This window comes from Theropithecus gelada, chromosome 15, assembly GCF_003255815.1.
Source record: "Theropithecus gelada isolate Dixy chromosome 15, Tgel_1.0, whole genome shotgun sequence".
Taxonomy (NCBI): Eukaryota; Metazoa; Chordata; class Mammalia; order Primates; family Cercopithecidae; genus Theropithecus; species Theropithecus gelada.
Window position 1 is genome coordinate 12960512 of NC_037683.1, and position 12135 is coordinate 12972646.

The following is a 12135-nucleotide window of genomic DNA, read 5'->3' on the forward strand; positions in this document are numbered from 1 at the left end:
AAAAATCTCAAAATGCCATTATCATACCAAAAAAATTAATAATAATTCTTTCTTGTCATAAAATCCAGTTAAAGTTTATATTCACCAAATTGTCCTGTAATTGTTTCTTATAGTTGTTTTTTAAATTAAAATCCAAATAGTCCAGCCACAGTGGCTCATGCCTGTAATCCCGACACTTTGGGAGGCCAAGGCGGATGGATTGTTTGAGCTCAGAAATTCAAGACTAGCCTAGGTAACATGGTGAAACCCCATCTCTATGAAAAAGACAATATTTATTTTGTATTTTGTATAATTTTGTATTATTTTGTATAATTTGTACAAAAATTATTTTAATGTGGTGGTGTGCACCTATAGTCCCAGCTACTTGGGAGGCTGAAATGGGAGGATTGCTTGAATCTAGGAGGTCGAGGCTGCAGTGAGTTGTGATTGTGCCACTGCACTCCATCCTGGATAACAAAGCCAGACCCTGTCTCAAAAACAAAAACAAAAAAAAGTAAAATCCAAATAAAGTCCATTTGCAAAGTTGTAATTAATAGGTATGATCTCTTTTAATTTATATATTCTGCTCCACTCTTCTGTTTTCTTTGAATGTTTTATTGAAGAAACCAGATCATTTGTCCTGTAGAATATCCACTAGTCTGGATTTTGCCAATTGCATCCCCATGGTATTTTTCAGGATGTTCCTCCATCCACTACATTTCCTATAAGTTGGTAGTTGATCTAGGGTCTTGGTCAGATTTTATGTTATTATTTTTTCAGCACTACTCTGTAAGTGCTGTTGCACACTTTCATCAAGAGATAATGTCTGGTTATCTTTTCTTTTCCTGTCTTTTTTTGAGACAGGATCTCTTGTCACCCAGGATGGAGTGTGGTGGCATGATCATGGCTCACCACAGCCTTGACCTCCCAGGCTCAGGTGATCCTCCCATCTCAGCCTCCTGAGTAGGTGGGGCTACAAGCACACACCCCCAAGCCCAGCTAATTTTTGTATTTTTTGTAGAGACGGGATCTCACTATGTGCCCAGGCTGGTCTCAAACTCCTGGGATCAAGCAATCCTCCTGTCTTGGCCTCTCAAAGTGCTAGGATTACAGCCATGAACCACCATGCCCAGTTGCCTTTATTTTCTTTTAGGGATGTTTGAAGTTCATTGCCTAGATTGTTTATTTCATTAGAGATTGCAAAACAGTTATATTCTAATTTGTAACTCCCTCCTCATTTATTGGCTGGATAACATCTATAAAGAGAATTTTCCCATCGTCAATTAATTGGTAACCTGAAGTAAAGTTCATGTTAATAGCAGCATGAGCACTTTATTTTTTCTCTATATTTACCTGTTTTCAAAATAATCCAATGGCTCTTGAACGTCCTCCAAAGATGACCTATGAGGATTGGTTTGGTTTGGTTTGGTTTAGTATCATTGTGAACTCACGGATTTAAACATATTTGATGCACTTTAATCCATTGCAGCTGTTATCCTTGTGTTCCAATTGCCCCATCAGTAGCCATGGACCCTTTTTCAGGTTTGCTTCCGAGTCTTTGTATCTACAATCTTGGAAGTCTTTGATATACCTTTGCTTTCTAGAAAGACAAGACATTCCAGGCTTACCTTGTACATTTCCTACCTTAGATCTCAAATCAGTCATTTCTCCAAGGAATCCTGGCTTCTAGGGGAAAAATTGTATTTAGAAACCATAATCCAAGTACTGGGAGTGCTCACTGCTACTGGATTGTTCACTGTTTTTACTGCTTTTCAGTAGGCAGAGATAGGCAATGTGTCTTCTCTTTAAAAATGTTTAGGTAAAATACATTATGAATTGATACTACTTCCAACTCAAATTCAGAGTTTTTATTTAACTTTATAGAACTTATACTGTATATCCTTTTTCCATGCAAAAAATCCTAGTCCTCAATGACACTAACACAATTACTCATTTATTTAATTTCACTCTGTGCACACCACAGTCTTAGAATGACAGGACCAACACTTCATCAACAATGTGATTATGGAAATTAGCTTAGGGTTTTTTTTTTATCCTTAGTGTATACCCCACTAGTAATGTAAAGCCAGATTCCTATATTTTAAAGTCACTTGGGATAGTTGCTCTTTTTGTGATTATGCCACCAATGGTCACACATTTAGGTTGAGCCTGGGAGGTGGAGGTTGTAGTAAGCCATGATCACACCACTGCACTCCAGCCTGGGCAACAGAGCAAGACTCTATCTCATAAAAGAAAAAAGAGGCCCAAACAACTCAGGTGCCATCACTCTAAGGACAGATGTGGCCCTGTTAACACAAATTCCTAGTTAGAATGTCACTGAGCACCCACCTGTCATTGTAAGATCCCAGACAACACAATAAGTGCATGCCAGAGTGCTAACAAAGAACACATGTGTGATGTGCATCAGGCACTCTATTAGCATTTTACAAACATTAACTAATTTAATTCTCACAGTAGCCCCCAGAGGTAGACACCCTTAACATCTCATCTTGCAGAAGAGGAAGAGAGGTGCAGAATGGTGAAAAAACTTGTCTAAGGCTGCAAAGCCAGGAAGTGGCAGAGCCAGAGCAGAACCTGGGCAGGCTGGTTCCAACATCCACAGGCCTGACCACTAGGCTTGCCTGCCTCAAATGTGAGCCTGCAGGGGTGCCCCCACTGTGTGAGAGGCAGTTCTCTTGGAATTTCAGCCTCCTCACCTCCCTGTGCACAGGAGGAGTCTGTATCACGCCTCCTCCACTGCCTGCCTGGCCACTGCCTCCAGGATGAGGTCACTGCTCCAGGGCACAGCATCATCTGCTATGGCAGGTTCCAGAAGGTGGCACTGCCCTGGGGTCTACAATGAGGACAGAGAGGATGGCCTACCCCCTCCCACATGGTGGCAACCACATTCCTCATGCTTCGAAAGCTTCATGGGTGATGCTATTGCACAGTCCTGGGAGTTGAGAGAGGCAGGAGAATGCAACACACCAGGACTTGGAAGGGCAAGAGGACCCAGGAGAGACCATGTGAGTCATTACAGGACTTGGTTGGCCTCTAGGGGTGGGGAAAGCCAGAGAAGAATAGCTAACACTGGAGACAGCGGGGGTATTATACTCACCAGCTCACATAGCCCTCCACATACTCTTGGGCAGATACTCTTGTGATCCCCATTTCCTGGAGGTTAGAACAGAGCACAGGTAGTGGAATCATTTGCTGAGGCCACGTAGCTAGTGAGGGTCAGACTGGAACATGAGCCCTAAAGTGTCTGGCCTGCAAGTTTATGCCTTACTCCTGCCTGGGAGAAGGGGAGAGGCTTTCCCTTGTACCGCACCATTGGCTGGATGTGGTTCCTTGCCTCCAGTGCTGTCACTGACTCCTCCCTCACTGAACATGTATGTACGCCATTCTCTCATCAAGAGTTGGGGGTCGGTTCTTCCACCCCCTTGGAATCTCGGTTGGTGTGAAACAGCTTTGGCCAATAGAATACGTCAGATGTGATGCCTGGCCAATCCCAGACCTAGGATTTAAGAGGACCAGCAGTTCCTAACGAAATCCTTGCTCCAGGGGAGTCAGAGTCATGCAGGGAATCTAACTCTATACACTGAATCTGCCATGTTCTGAGGAAGCCCAAGCTAGCCCCCTGGAGAGGCTGCAAACAGAGACACAGAGATGTCTGCCCAGCCTATTCAGGCACCAGACATGTGAGTGAAGCAACCACCTCAGACACTCCAGCCCTTGTAGATGCCACACAGAGAAGACCCACAACCCCAGACAGGTGGTCCTAGTCAGGCCATTCCAGCCATCTCCAGCTGAGGTCCCAGATACAATGGACCAGAGAAGGGCTACGTCCACAGGGCCCTGCCTGAGCTCCTGACCCACAGAATCATGAAGATAATACAATAGTGTTGTTTTGTGCCATTTTGATTTAAGGTAATTGGTTGCATAGCCATAGATAACCCGAACAGTGCGGCAGCCGCATCACCAGCCATGCAGCCGGGTGCCGGCTGCCCTGGGAGGCAGTCCCCAAAGGGCTGTAGCCCCAGGCCCTCGTGACAGCAGGAAGCTGAAGCCCCAGTGGCTGCTGAGGGAGGAACTATGCCCAGCGTGTGATTTAATGGCCTCTGGGGCAGGACAGCTGCCTTGGACGGTTTCCTGGGGTGGCTGCCAGGAGGACGTAACCCAGCACCCAGCGTGAGGAACGTGTTCAAAATTTACGTCTCCCTTTTCAGGCTTTCCCAGGGACCAGAATAGAGAAGGCCTCTGGCTAAGGGGACCCAGTGCTACCCACCTGGTGTTGGTATGGGTGATGCCCGAACCACTTCCCCAGCACCATTGCCACATTCAATGCCTCTCGGACAAATGCTCGAACCCTTTAGGTGCCGAGGCAGCCCCTCCTCCTCCACAACCACCCTTTTTCCAGGGCCCTGTGGAGGCCTCACACCCCAGTTCAGGAGTGTGGGCCCCTCCTCCTGCCATGTCAGAATCCTCCGAGAGAGAGAGAGGCAGACAGAGAGACCCTGACCAAGAAGAAGATGTAGAGACAGAGAGAGAGACAGAGACAAAAAAAATTAAAAAATAAAAAAAACACAAAGACACAAAGAGAGAGACAGAGAAAAAGAGATACACAGAAAGAGACAGAAACAGAGGGAGAGAAAACAAGAAAGTCAGAGAGAGACGGAAGCAGAGGAGACAGAGATACAGAGAAAGAAGTGGGGAAACAGAGCAAACGAGGGAGAGACGAAAGACAGCGAGACAGACAGGCAGAAACAAAAAGGAAGAAGTGGTGAGATAAAGCCAGGGAGATGACAATGACAAAGGCAGGTGGGGCCAAGGTGGGGGCTGCTCCATTTTCACCAAATACCCGATTTACCTTCTCCCAGGCTCTGCAACCACGTCCTCCTCTGACGCCCCATCTCAGCTGCCCGTGGCTAGTCCCAGCTGTCCCTCTGTTTGATCCCAGACTACCCCAAGGTGGACCAGATAAGCTCCCAAACCTGACAGATGTTCCCACTGCCCAGTGCTCATCTCCAAGCCCCTTAAGTCCCAGAGGTGTGGCCTGTTTCCCCAGGAGAAGTTGCCATCCCCAGGAGATCCTAGAAGGCTGTGCCCCACCTTGGGCCATCTCTGCTTTCCAAGGGCCAGTCCCACCAGTCACCCAATCCTCCCTCTGCGGCTCCAGCTCTGGGAAAAGGCCCCCAGGGGTGCAGCAGCTTTGGGCTGGGACGGACAGAGCCACAGCAGGGGCGGCAGGGGACTCAGGCCTCAGGTCAGGAGGGCCCAGAAAGCCGCTTACTAGGAAAGGTCTTCACCCCACCCCCCGCTTTCTTCCCCGCTGTCCTCTCTCCCCCTCCCATTCCATCCAGCCAATGGTGGTGTAAAGCCAAGAGGGTCCCCCGGAGCAGGCTCCATAACTCAGCCAGCCAGCGGAGGCCAATATTTAAATCATAGCTTACTTTGCTTTGTGTGAGGGAATTTATTAGCCTACCACATAAATGTTTTATTCATTAGGCCACGTAAATAATGCATGCCTGTTTCCATGGAGACTTAACCCTTCCGCTCCCAGAGCCCTGGCCTGCCCTGGCCTCCCACCCTTGTAGGATGTTGTCACACCCCTGGTTCTGAATCTGCACAAAGCAATAAGACCAACCACAAAACACAATGAGAATCCACAGCAGTAGTCTTTGTATTGCCTGTAATTTACTAAGCCCTCTGCCAGCCTGATGCTGTGCTCAGCAATTTATCCCCAACGCTGTCAGATGTCACTGACCTACATGCCACCATCACCCCCACTTTACAGATGAGAAGACTGGAGCTCCAGGAGGAGGAGGCACTTGTCCAGGGTCACACAGGGGCACACATGGAGCCAGGAGTCACACCAGGTGCAAATGACACCAAAGCCCAGTTGTTTAGGCTCTGTGTCCCCACTTGCCTACCCACCCCTCGGCCCTCTTGAAATGGCAGGAAGTTTCTTAGGGGCGCCTCACAGGCAGGAATTCTCCCCAACCCAGTCTTCCTCTGCCACATTAGCTGATCTCTCTCTGCAGCCTGCAGAATCCCAGCCGTGAAAGACTGAGGTTGCAGGGATCACCCAGACCAAGCCCCCCGAACCGAGGTGTGAACTGATACCCAGAGTGGCACAGAGAGACTTGCCCGAAGTCACACCGTGAATCCCAGCAGACCAACGCTGGAACCTCAGGTCCCCCTCATGCCCTGAGCTGCCTCTTCTAGACCTTCTGAGGTCCATAGGTAATAGTGCTGGCCCCACCCCTCACCCCACTTTACAGACTCTGGAGCATTGAGGTGAAGAGCCTGGCACAGGGTCATCAGCAAATTGGCAATAGGCACGTATGGGGAGGCCCGGGCAGGCCCCCATTCCTCCCGGTCACATCTCACTGCTCTGCTCAGTGAGCGTGGTGGCGTGCAGGCCACCTCTGCCACTGCGGCTGCTCGTTAGGCAGCTTCCTCCGGATCCCGCTTGGCCCCTGGATGACAGCAGTGTGCAGAGGCCACCACGGCTCCCATGACCAGGGTCAGGGGCATCCTGACCCCCTCCACCGGCTTTCTCAGTCTTTGAAAACAGAAAAATCATGTGCGAACCCAGAGCTGCTCGTGGAGAAAAGCCCAACCACACTGGTGTCTGCAAAGCACACCTTAAACATCACCTTCAGCCACTGCCTCCCAGCTCTCCCGGCTTTCCGGCAGTCTTGTCCCCAGATGTGGCCTAAAAACCTCCCTGACTCACTACAAGAGCCTGGAGCATGCCCAGGACTGTGTTACGCTCTTGACTCCCTGCTGTCATCTCACAGAAGCCTTAGCAGGGCCACCTGGTTGACATCATTTTCAGAGGAGGAACTTGTGTCTCAGAGAGGTGGAGAAACCTGTTGGGGCCACATAGCTGGCAAATGGCGCTTAACGCAGGTCACAATGCCTTTCTGTCCTCCTTGCAGGCCTTGACGCTGCTCCCAGAGGGCAGGCCACAGGCTGCTGCTGGTGCCTACATGCCATTGCGTTACTATTGGGGAAGTTGTGTTCTTCTTAACTGTCTGCAGACCTGCTCAAGTGAAGAAGAAAATGAAGAAGAAAGAAGACAGTCTCTGGTGCTGGCTTGTCCAACTCCTCATCAACATCCCAAATCACCCTTTTTTTTTTTTTTTTTTTTTGAGACAAGGCCTTGCTCTGTCATCTTGGCAGGAGTACAGTGGCACAATCATAGCTCATTGCAGCCTTGAACTCCCAGGCTCAAGTGATCCTCCCACCTCAGCCTCCCAGGTAGCTGGGAATACAGGTGCACGCCGCCATGCCCAGCTAATTTTTTTTTTTTTTTAATTTTTTGGTGGAGACAGAGTTTCACTGTGTTGTAAGGGCTGGTCTTGAACTCCTGGCCTAAAGTGATCCTCCTGCCTTGGCCTCCCCAATCACCCTTGTTAACAAAGATTGCAGGTCCTGGGCTTGGAGCCCTCTGCAGGATGCAGACATGGAATTTATTAACCTCGCTGCATTTTCACTCTACTTATTTTTATAGTTACCTCCGCCTATAGCAATAAGACTGGTGTCTCCCTTACTAACAATAATGATGACAACATAGCTAAGACATACACAGCACCTACAACAGGCGTGGTGTTGTTCTGAGCTTCATGTATTTTAATTTCACCTAATCTTTGGAAATCGTATGGGGTCAGATCATTATTATTCTTGCTGAAAAAAAGAAGGAAACTGAGGCTCAGAGTGGTTGGTACTGACCCCAACGTCACACAGCGGGTGCGGAGGCCACAGTTGGAATCTGTCACAACCATAGTGTCTCCTATGGGAGGTAAATTTTCCTTTTAAAATAAATGTTTGTTAAAAAAAAAAAAAAGGTTCATTTGTCATGTGTGCTAATAATCATGTGAGGAGTACATGGATGATCAAAAATCCTGAAGGTGACGCCTGAGTGCCGAGTTTGTCACTGCTAAGCTGGGGTGCTCTCGGATCTGCCTGGAGGTACGTGCGACATTATCTGCCCATAGGCCCCACCCCTTATGCTTGGAGCCAATGAGAACAAAGTCCGAGTTGGACGTACAGCATAGGCCCCACCCCTAGGCCTGGAGCCAATGAGAAAGAAGCTTCTGTTCTCACAAGGATGGGGCCAGGGAGTGGTCACCTATACTCAGTGGATCTGCAGAGGGCCAAGGGGAGCCGTGCCTGGCGGGCGTCATCACATGGACTCCTCACAGCTCCCCACAGCTGTGTAGTATCATTGTCCCCATTTTACACAGGAATGAATTAAAACATCTGCAGGTCAAGAACTTCACGCTCCCGGCTGGGCGCAGTGGCTCACACCTGTAATTACAGCACTTTGGGAGGCCGAGGCAGGCGGATAGCCTGAGCTCAGGAGTTCAAGACCACCCTGGGCAACATGGAGAAACCCCATCTCTGCTAAAATACAAAAAAAGTAGCTGGGAGTGGTGGCACGTGCCTGTAGTCCCAGCTACTCCGGAGGCTGAGGCACCAGACTTGCTTGAGCCCAGGAGGCGGAGGCTGCAGTGAGCCAAGATTGCGCCACTGCACTCCAGCTTGGGTGACAGAGTAAGACTCCATCTTAAAAACAAAACAAAACAAAACAAAAACAGAACAAAACAAAAAGAGCTCACTCTCCCTCTGCAGCCCATGGGGCCCAAAGCCAGGATTTGAAACCTGGCAGTCCGGCTTCAGAGCTCATAGCGCTTAACCACTGTTCTCTAATTTCAGTCCAAAAGACATAGTATCATCTGGCAGGGTGCAGGGGCTCACACCTATAATACTGGCACTTTGGGAGGCTGAGGCAGGAGAATCGCTTGAGGCTGGGAGTTTGAGACTAGCTTGGACAACATAGCAAGACCCCATCTCTATAAAAAATAAAATGAGCCAGGAGTGGTGGTGCACACCTGTGGTCCACACAGTGGTGGGCACCAGCTATTCGGAGGCTGAGGCAGGAGGATGGCTTGAACCTAAGAATTTGAGGTTTCCGTGAACCATGATGACACCACTGCACTCCAGCCTGGTGACAGAACAAGACTTTGTCTCTAAAAAACATTTTTAAAATAAAAATAAAGTGATTTTAAAAAAAAAATAACATCATCTGAGTCCCCTAGATACACCTGTGCCTATAGCTAAATCTACCCCTGGACTTTTCCTGAAACCCAGCTGATACATTTCCCATTTTTGCTTAATCGTGGAGAAATGGACGAAGGGCATTTTTACCTACAAAGGAAAGGACGATGGTGCCTCTTCCTCCCTTGGCTGGGAAACATCAGCTCAGCGGATTCTGCACAGGGTTCAGTCCGAGACTCAGTGTCCCCAAGTGACAGGCAAGGCAAATGTGACAGTGTTGGGACTAAGTGAGGGGCGTGAGGCACCCTCAGGTGCTGACCATGTACTCACACCACCCTGACAGGAACAAACTCTTTATGTTTTGTGTCCAAGGAGCCACGCTCCCCTCACCCAGCCCCAGCCCTGCTATGTGGACATGTGCCACAGGCATCATCTTGGCATCTTTTCTTCGGGCACCGGTGACCAGGAGGACATGGTTCCACCTAACATGCATACCTGTACCCTGTGACCCCCAGACCTCCACAGTGGTGGGCACCAGTGGGTCGTTTCCACAGCCGTGACCCACATTTTCCTGGCTTGCTCCCTCCACCCCCACAGAAGCACACCAGCACAGGACCTCCTCCTGGTAGCTCTGGGATTCCCCCAGGATGGAGACCACCCACAGCGTTCTCCTGTTCTCCCCTTTTGAAGTCTGTGTCCCTTGCCTCTGATACCAACAAGGCTGCCAACCGTCCTGGCACCAAAGACTCCTGAGTTGTCTGCAGCCCTCAATTAGCTGAAGCTGCTGGGTGGGTGCGCCCGGGGAGAAAGCACCTCTCTCTAGGCCCCCAGCAGCTCCGCCACTGCCCCAAGTCACCAGCGCCCCCACGAAAGTGGTCCTCAGTTCCTGCCCAGACACTACCTCTCCACTATGGCTCAGATGTGAGTCCATAGGTCCAGGAGGTGACGGACATATTCTTGCCCTTCACCCTCCACCCTTCATAATGTCCCCCTTGCCCTCGAGGCTACTGACACAGACCCTGGTGCTTCAGACACGCCCGCGAGTGCCCAAACGCCCTGCACACTCACCCACCATTTGCTGAAGGCTCCAGGCTCTGTTCCAGGCATGGCAACTCCTGGGAACAAAATGGCACTCTTCCCATGTTCTAGAGGAGAAAACCTGTCAGAAAGGGCCGAGAACTTGCCCCGGGTCACGCAGCTGCTAAGCGAAGGAACCCAGGTGGAATCCAGATGTGACGCTACTACACTCCACTGTCAGGGAGAATGAAGACCATCTGACTCCATGGTTCCCTTCGTCATCACCTTCTCAGCTCCAGGACTGGCGGTGAAAAGCCATGCTCTTCTCCCCAGGAAGTGGGGGCGTCCCCCCAGCCCTGAGAGCCAGCAGAGTTCAGGGCCTCCCAGAGCTCAGGCAACCGTTAAACCCCTGCCTTGAATCTTCTTGCTACACAGACACACAGACACTGGAACACACACACACACACATCCCTCCAATTCTTCTGCCCACTCCTGCAGGCTCCTTCAGCCTGCATTTTCCCACCAGCTTAATTCTGGTCTCTGGGTCTCTGGCCCAAGTCCTCAGCACCTTTACTGCACTGAGATCACCAGCCCCTGTGGGACCCGATGATGGCTCAGATTCCCAGAGCAGGTCACCAGTCCCACCTCTCAATCTCACGGTGCATCCCTGATCCAGGGTCCCTGTCAGCTTCAGGGACTTTACAAGTTCAGCCCCCACAAGGCTCTGAGCCAACCCTGCATAGGGTAGAAGGTGGATCTGGGGACCCTGAGAGTCAGAGGTACTTTGATCGGTGGAAGGGGATGGAAGGGGATGACCTGAACCCTTCCCTTCCCTGCTGTGTCTGCCCCATTGACATCCCAGGTCTCTGCCTCAGTTTCCCTGCCCAGCCCTGCAGCCTCCTACTGGGAATGGTGCCCTTTCCTTCCCTAGTAAGGCCAGAAGCTCAGCTCCCCAGGAGGGACTCAGTGGTCATTGCTGAAGGGAAAGGAAGGGAACTAGACTGAGTCCCTGCCTCGGTGCTTCCTCCCTTCTTGGATAGTGGTACTGGCCCAAAGCTAGCCAGAGTCCCCATCACCTGGGGGACCTGCTGACTGGTCCCTGGCCACACCCTCAGGGCTCCCTCAGACCCATCTCACCCAGCCTGATGCCTGATGATCCCCATTAATGGACACAGCCCCTCCTCCTCAAATGAACTCTGATCCCTCCCACCTCCCAGCGTCAGCACACGTGGTTCCCCCAACCCAGAATACTCGGCCCAATCCTCCCTTGCCCATTAGCCTGGTTCCCTCTTAATCTCTCAGATCCCTGCTAAATTCCCTGATCCCGCAATCAGCATCCAGCCTCCCTATGATATTACATACAGTTAAGCTCCTTGTTTTGTTTTGTTTGAAACGGGGTCTCACTCTGTCACCCAGGCTGGAATGCAGTGGCACAATCATGGCTCACTGCATCCTCTACCTCCCAGGCTCAAGCAATCCTCCCACCTCAGCCTCCTGAGTAGCTGGGACCCCAGGTGCACACCTCTATGCCTGGCTAATTTTCTTATTATTTGTAGAGACAAGCTCTCTCTCTGCTGGCCAGGTTGGTCTCGCACTCCTGGGCTCAAGCAATCCTCTCACCTTGGCCTCCCAAAATGCTGGGATTACAGACTTGCACCACCGCACCTTGCCTGGGCATTTCTTTTTTTAAATAGTGGTTATGGCTATTTACCTGGACTGATTGTTTAATTAACAACTTACTCCATGAGGCCATCCTCTATGCTGGTTGCAATTCCTGGCACATGGTGGATATCTAGTAAATATCTGAGGAATGAATGAGTCAGTTACCACCCAAGAGGCCTCAGTCCTAGGAACAACCTTTGAGTGACTGTACCCCAAAATCATCCCAAGAGACACACCAGAAATACTTGGGCCAAGGTCTTTGGTGAGGCCATCACACCTGTGTGGTGACTTTCCTGAGCCAGCAGGGGCAGCTTCATCCCAACCCTGCGGCTGATGGTTCTGACCAGCACTCCTGAGATGGGATGCAGGTCCCGGTGCTGAGATAGTTCTTGGGGTGGTGGTCCCTCC

The 12135-nt window shown here is 50.4% G+C and overlaps 1 protein-coding gene across 1 annotated transcript in view; it reads right to left on the reverse strand.

Annotated features, from left to right (window-relative positions):
* The window catches only part of LOC112607822 (40S ribosomal protein SA), a 32878-nt gene extending 21328 nt beyond the window's left edge, over positions 1 to 11550 (reverse strand). The window contains exon 1 of the mRNA XM_025359001.1: positions 11470 to 11550. The gene's annotated coding sequence lies outside the window, so the exon portion shown is untranslated. The remainder of the gene's footprint in view (positions 1 to 11469) is intronic.
* Between the last annotated feature and the right edge of the window lie 585 nt (positions 11551 to 12135).